Genomic DNA, 7,840 nt, shown 5'->3' on the forward strand with positions numbered 1-7,840 from the left:
TATTTCATTTTCTATTTGAACATTCCTTGATTGGGGAATTTATATATATATATATATATATATATATATATATATATTATATATATATATATATATATATATATATATATATATATATATATACATGTGTGTATGTGTGTGTGTGTGTGTGTATTCTGGAATATATATATATATATATATATATATATATATATATATATATATTCCAGAATGTGTTATCAAATAATCTGTTTTCCAATTCCATTTTTTTTCATTGATTTTGGCAACAATGTGGGTCTAGCAATAGAATGAATATAACAATGTAAATATTGTCTACCTACTTCGAATGATAAACTCCTAAATGCTTATTTTATCCAAAAAATAGCAGATATCAATAAAACAAAGGACAACATAGACTATAGAATGTGGTTCTGTTTCCAATTAATTATCAGTTCTCTCATATCTACCTACCTGTGTTCCCACCATGATTATTTCTTCAGGCCATACATCATACTTAGGAGGATGGGCAGTGAGAGGAATGGCTTGAGGTCCAGTTAAACATCAACCTCAATAGGTTCCTAAGAACAGGAGTGAGATTATTTGCCATTGTCATTTGTGAATTCTACATTCTTTAGCTAGTTGCGCACAATCCATGCTAAAATTCTACCTAACCTCATTGCTGTAGGAGACACCAAATATATATATTTGAATATATATATTCAAAACTAGATATGAGTGATGAAGCTATGAAGTGCATTCTGCCAGGTACCGGATATAGCTCCTTCCTAAGAGAGACAGCTAGAGCATATCAAATACAGAAGTGAATGCTAGTGGCAAACTAGTTTACTGACAACTGATATGTTGTTGGTAGATTTTGAGAAGGGATTACAAATGCTGTGTAAGTGAGGGTTCTGAGGGTACCTGGAAGAGAATGTGGGACAAAGGACCAAAGAAGGATCCCAAGACAAGAGTCTGAAAAAGGCGTCAATTTTATTTTTCTCCAAGGCTGAATTTATACCATAAGAGGGTTAACAGAGGGAGGTGGAACTAAGAAACATTTACGCAGGGCAAAACACATGATTTGTTTGGTCACGGATTGATGTTGAAAGGATGGTACAGAGTTTACAGGTTTGTCATATTATTAATCAGCAGGACAACATTACCATATTTTTATTTTCTTGACCACCAGATTTGTATTAGTCTTCTGCAGCTGGCTGGGGATTTTCCATGAACCCAGTCATACTTAATACTAATCATAATAATAACATTTACAATGGAGGGCTTCAAGGGAATTGCAACCAACATCTCCAATTTACATATATTCAAATGTAAAAGTGACCAGTGCCCATGCATGTACTGGAATGCACCCCTTGGAAACTGCGTCTGTCTAACTTGGGGTGTTATTTGTCACATGGCCAAGAGAATCTTGTAGCCAGGGCCCATCATGGGATAAGGCAGCAGCTAATGTCGGCCCTCCTGTCTTAGGCCATTTATTCATGAATATATCATTCTCTATCCATCAATGACTGTCCAGCTCTGCACGCAGGGGTGAGAATTTTTTGGTTTTTCAGCAAAGGCATCAGGACAGTAGGCAAAAAAGAATGATGGCCTCATTTGACTGAGGAACAAAAATGTCCTTCCCTGGACTGGGCTGGAGATTTGTAGGTGAACTTGACCCTCATCAAAGCATCATTGATAGTTAGCCTATGATAATATAAGTGAATAGGTTTTGTTGTTATATTATCTCCCTGTTACTTAACAAGGCTGATAAATGATTAAATGTCCAAGGGCCAAAATATATAAGCAAAAGACAAGGAGATAAATAGGTATCCCATGCATGTCCAATAAGGAATAAGCAAACCCCAAATAATTAATGTACAGCATCATTAACTGAAAAATAAATTATGTGTTGATACATAGAAGGAAAAATAGCATGCTGATTGACATTTTTTAAAGTCTCAAAATAAATCAAATAGACAATACAATTTGGGTTCCTGCAACAATCATAATTGCATTATCCAAAAAGTCAAATCCTATGAATGGTATTGCATTTTTGAAGAATACATAATTTAGCTGTCCTGGAGTGGGTGTTAGGTTTCTCATTCTTCTTGAAGCGATGCAGTTCTTTGAGGAAGCAGGTCCTTTGAGTGGAATGCAGGCTGTAGATGAAGTCGTGTGTACCTTACGCCATGTTAAGTGCCTCGCTGGGCTCCTTCTTTGGATCTGTGCCCAAAAGCAGGTCAGTAAGAATGCACTGTATCTTTTAACTATTTTAAAGTAATTATAATCTCTGTATCAACCTCTGATTGAAACGTTCTAAGACCCCAAGTATATCAATTTAATACTTAGGGGAATGTACCATCCCTTGTTTTAAAATTAGTACCTTCAGAATGTGAATCTGGGACATCCATATTAGCAGGATGGGATATATTTTAAGTCAAATTACACAGTGTCTTGGGTGATAAAATTCTTAAGAACAGCGGTGAGGTGCCAGGCAAGAATGCTAGTGGGTGACATGGTGAGAGCACGTGGAACAACCAGATAGGTGACAAATAGCATTCAGTCATACAGCTAAATGGGCCAGCTTTCTTGGGGCAAAAAGGCCAGCCCATAATCAGGCACAAGCTTTGTGCCTGTGAAACAAAAATGAGAGCAGAGTGGCAGCTGGTTTGTTACCGGCTGTCTCTCTGGACTTTGATTGTCCTGAGCTCAGCTCAGCTCCTTAGAGTCAGCTCAGTGGCTCTGCCTATCAAGAGACCCAGCCTCTGAAGGACACTAGGCTTCCAGTAAGAATTAATAACAAAAGGATAGAGAGATGGTTAAGAACTGAGTGCTAGATGCCAAGTGGCTGATAAAATAATTGTATGGTTCGTCTACTTTAAGGGGGGAATTTCTTCCAGGCTGTCATACATGCTAGATGACCTTGCGCCAAAAGACCAGGAGAAAATAGCATTTGAGAATTGAAGGGGGGCTTGCCCAGGGGGTGTTATCCGATTGAAGCCTCAGATATCATAGAGTAAACTATAGTTACAGGCAATTGGTTTTAAGGACGCTTTCGGCTACCATTCCTGAGGCATTGGTCACAATTGTGTTGGGTTTCCGGACTCTTACAACCAATAAATAGATTACTAACATTGGAGTACTGATCTTTAATAGAAGTATAGCCCTCCAAGGACTGCAGTTGTAGCCGTTCACCAAGCCGCCTCACTGAGTTAGAGGGCCATGAAAAAGAAAACATTGATCCTGACCGTGGCCACAGCCTCCAGTTGGAGTAAGCTGAAGAGCCGGTGCTAAGACTTTCTCCTCTTGTCATCCTAGAGTAAAGCCTTTTCTGTCTGGCACAAAGATGTTCCTCACAGTCTGCTGCAGACTCTTTCTGAAACTATTTTCGGGACTACCCTGATTCCCAACCTGGGGCATTTTGACCACAGGGGCAAGAACCTACTGCTGCAGGAATAGGATCAGAGGCACTGTGTATGTCAATGATGACTAACAAGGAAGGTGACTTAATGCTGAAGACCAACTCCTCACTTGCAATAGGGCCAGCAGATAAGGCAGGTTCCCTGGCAGAAAACAATTTCTCTCAAGCAAATTATTTCCAAGTTAAGCACCAAGTAGACCAAGTAAAACTTCTTGAGAAAGAAAGCAAACAGTTCCATGATTTCAAACACTATCATCAGTCCAAGTCCAAAAATGAAACAACAGCAAAAAAGACACTCGACAATACCAAAGAAAAAAACTAGACAAACAAGACCAAGAAAAAGCATTCTATAAGTGAATTCCACAGATGCCCATTACCTTCAATACCTGGCCCAAAATGCAGCTTAACCTTAGCTGTTTCTGGGATGAGGCAGAACATCTGATCCCACCTCCCAATGTGACTCTAGAGTGTCCTCTATATTCCTTTCTCCTCCTAGAGCATCCTCTAGGGCCTATGGCCTGTGACAACAAGCAAGTCGACCTGTCACAGCCATAAGCCCCTTACAGGACCAATAGCGACCACCAAGTGGACTCTAAAACTTCTCCAGTTGGGACTCAAACCCTTCAGACAGCGGGGCATACAACACAAGTCAGCATGAAACAAAGGCGAAACATGACACCGAGACAAAACAGAAAGTAACACAGAACACAAAACACAGATTTGCTCAAGCTTACCTCTGATCTCTTAACCAATTGTGGTCTGGAGGGAGCACAGTCCCTGTGATGCACCAAAGTGCTTTAAGACCCCATAGCCCTATTCTCTGTGTCCTGTCACAAAAGATGAGAGTAGAATGCTTGTCCCATCACTCAGCAATAGCTCTGGGAGGGGGTTAGGGGTGGGAGCCAAAGGTCCAAGAAGGAGCAAAGTCTTCCACAAACAAAGAAGACAGACCAGCCTATTAATAGGGAAAGACTTTCTCCTCCAGGACACCTTCAAAGAGCCGCAACTTGTGTGCCTTTTGTAAGTGAGAGATCAGAGGGTGCCTGGAATAGAATTGGGACAAGGGTTCTTGGGACAAATAATGACGTTAAGACAGGAGTCTGACCAGGGCGGCAATTTTATTTTCCTCCAAGGCTGAATTTATACCATAACAGGGGTAACAGAGGGCAGGGAAAAGTAAGGAACATTTACCCAGGACCAACATACAATACTGGTGTGGTCAGGTAATAAGGTGATGTTCACAAAGTATCAGAAATGTCACAGGTTTGTCATATTATTAGTCAGCAGGACAACTTTAAAATAGTATTATTTTTTCTTTACCAGCAAATGTGTATTACTATTTTGCAGCTTGGTGGGGATTTTCCATGAAAATAGTGATAGTAAATTCTAACCATAATAATATCATCAACAGTGGAGGGCATCAAGAGTGTCGCTCCAAACAGAACTGAAGGGGCTTTCAACTACATAAGAAAAACAATGCCAAAGAACCAGAGATTTCTGGTACTAACCCAATATTTTGTGCATGGACAGAATTATGGCTCCAACTGCATATGTAACAGAGGATGACCCTGTTGGGCACCAATAGAAGGAGAAGCCCTTGGTCTTTCCAGGTTTGACTCCCAGTTCAAGGGAATGTCAAGGTGCAGTATGGGAGGTTATAGAAGAAGGGGAGAGGGGTCAGATAGGGCTCATATTGACAGGAAACTGGGAAAGAAAATAACATTTGACATGTAAATATAGAAATATCCAATTAAATAAGCAATGAATTTTGCCAAAAAATAAAAAAAAATGGAAGAAGTAAAAGAAACTGCTACCTAATCTCACCTATTGAAATCTAAAGGGTTACTGTAAGGGAATGGTAATCAGAGTAATACTAGTGAAAGACAGATGATGAAATCTCAACTAGAAGCACTTCTCTCTCCCAGATATCAGTGTCAGACACAAACTGCAATATAGGTATCCAAACCATGGAGGAGTTTTCTCTGAGCTAGGGACACAATTCCTGTCTCTCCCTTTTTCCTTAGGACCTTTTTCTTCTTTTCAAAAAGAGTAAAGTCCATGAGCTCTCAGGAAATCAACTGTGCCCTTCCCAACCCTTGGCTTTGGGAATAAAGAAATGAATGATATAAACACTCTGACTTCCAGGAACCATAAGAACAGGGAAGTCCAGATGCTTCTGAGAGGCTCCCAGCTCCTGATTCCCATATGTGGAAGACTCAGATCAAGGCTGTCTCTTCAGGGAACCCACTAAAAACCTACCCAGGATTCACTGAGCTCTCCAGTGGACCATGTATTTCTTCCTTTTTTATACCATGACAGAAGGGCAGCTTCCTTCTCCTCATCTTGGATCCTTTCATCCTCTTTGCTCTCCCTAAAAAATGGCTGTTTACTCTGAATTAAAGGGCAGTTACAAACCCTAGATGTACTGAAGGAATATCTGAGAAGCAGGTGGTGTCACAACAACACTTCTGACCTCACAGAAGGAGATAGGGCTCTCCAGGTTACAAGAGATTTTTCGGGAAGGACCTAATGATGATGATGTCACTGAGAACCTCCATGTCCTACCTGCTGAACAGCTTTCCTTATAATGACCAGTTTCAAGAGTGCCTTTTCCAGGAGAGTCTCTTGTGACACAGTGGAAACCTTTACATACTCCATCTCTCTAAATCTAGAGAATTGTCTTGTCTTCATTAGTGGTTACATGCTACTACCCAAAGACTATACATGAACTAACCCGGGACTCCAAAATCATTGGTATCACTGAATGCCTAGTAGTGGCACCAGTGGAAGGGGAAGACTTTGGTCCTCCCAAGACTAAACCCCCAGTGAAGGAAAGTAATATGGGGGTGGATCGGGTTAGGAACACCCCTATAGAAGCTGAGTGGGAAGAGCTAGGAAAATGTTAACCTATAACCTAGAAAGGGAATAACATTTGAAATGTAAATAATAAATTTGCAAGTTAATGAAAATAGAAGAAAAAAAAAAAACACTCCTTCTGGAAGAGGAGAACATATGATTTTCTGTTAAGGATCAATGGGAAGAATTTTGGACACCTGGACAAATGTCGAAAAACCCTATTGAATATTGGAAACATTTGGTTATTTCCGGAAAGTCCTGGGTGGATAGGAACATCTTGGGGAAAAATGGGAGATCCAAGTTCTCCATGTCTAGATAGGGAATGATGTTGGGAACCTGGAATGTGTGTGAATATTACCTGGCCCAGTTTGTCAGTAGAAGAGTCAGCAGAAGGTGGCCCAGGTACAGTGTGGTTTTCTCTGAAACTTTCACTGTTCTCTCCAGTACTGTGGTTTGTAGATGTTGCAGGCACTCTGGCTACCAACTCGTCAAAGTCCAGATTTTTTCAAACCCAGTAGACATAACCCGCTTTTTTTTTTCATCTTCCCAAGAATGGGCACTAAAGATGAGGCCACTCTTTTTTCTAGTAGCAGGATGTAAAGCAGATCTTCTGGTATCCCTGGTCAGTGTGTTACTCAGTGATCTGCTATCCTTGGTCAGTGGATTACTCATGCCCCAAGGAACCCTCAGAGGAAGTGGAACTGTCCATTTCTTGTTCTCAGTCAGTTACCTCTTGGGGTCTAGGGCCCTCTTACTGACTGAAGCCTTTATATGATCTTTGAGTTTCTGTAGGTTTTCTTTAACACGAGCATCAGATTTTTTGAATCTCTGGTCTTCATAGGGTTTTGGGCACCTGAACTTGTGCCGAGTCCATGTAAGTAGTCCTGGAGGTGCAAACTTGCTCGGGTCTCTGCTATTCAAGTGCTTCCCCCATTGAGGAATGATGTTGTAATCTGGTTCGGGGACACTGAAGGCAGTCTCAGGTGGCGGAGGCTGGGAACCCTAGAAGTGCTTCCCACATTGGAGTCCGGTGTTATAATCTGCTTGGGGGGACACTGAAGGGGCTTCCAGGCTGTGGAGGCTGGGAAATCGGCAGTGCATGATCAGAGGGTAAAGTCCCGGATGAGGCTCGCTGGCCTCTCTCCACACATCTGGCTGTTTAGTCGTTAAGAAAATTGAACAAGAAATCGTGAATGGGCTACTACCACGTAAGGGGCAGTGAATGTACTTGCCCAGAGGTGAGTCTTGGTGAACATCAGTTGAGCTGTATCCTTTGAGTATGGGTCTCTCTCCCGAGAACTGTGGACAAGTCCAGAAAGAAAAGCAGGGGAATCTCGAGTGAACCTTGATCTCAGGAAACAAAGTTGGATAGGGGCCGTCCTCGAGTTAGCACGGGGCAGTAGCGAGGTCTGCACGGACCAGTTGCGAGGTCTTCACCGGGCACTTGCGAAGTCTCCACGGGGAAGTCGCAAGGTCTGCATGGGCAGTTGCGAGGTCTCCAAGGGCAGTCTCGATGTCTGCACGGGGTAGTGACAAGGTCTGCTGGGGCAGTCACGAGGTCTGCGTGGGGCAATAGCGAGGTCT

The 7,840-nt window shown here is 41.8% G+C and overlaps 1 long non-coding RNA gene across 1 annotated transcript; it reads right to left on the reverse strand.

Annotated features, from left to right (window-relative positions):
* Positions 1–1,964: 1,964 nt before the first annotated feature.
* On the reverse strand, positions 1,965–5,943 carry LOC134484645 (uncharacterized). The gene is made up of 2 exons (XR_010062217.1): positions 5,660–5,943; positions 1,965–2,202 (listed from the first exon to the last, which is right to left on the reverse strand). It is a non-coding gene; the product is annotated as an uncharacterized LOC134484645 (long non-coding RNA).
* Positions 5,944–7,840: the final 1,897 nt, after the last annotated feature.

The sequence above is a fragment of the Rattus norvegicus genome (genome assembly GCF_036323735.1).
Source record: "Rattus norvegicus strain BN/NHsdMcwi chromosome Y unlocalized genomic scaffold, GRCr8 chrY_unlocalized_21, whole genome shotgun sequence".
Lineage (NCBI taxonomy): Eukaryota > Metazoa > Chordata > Mammalia > Rodentia > Muridae > Rattus > Rattus norvegicus.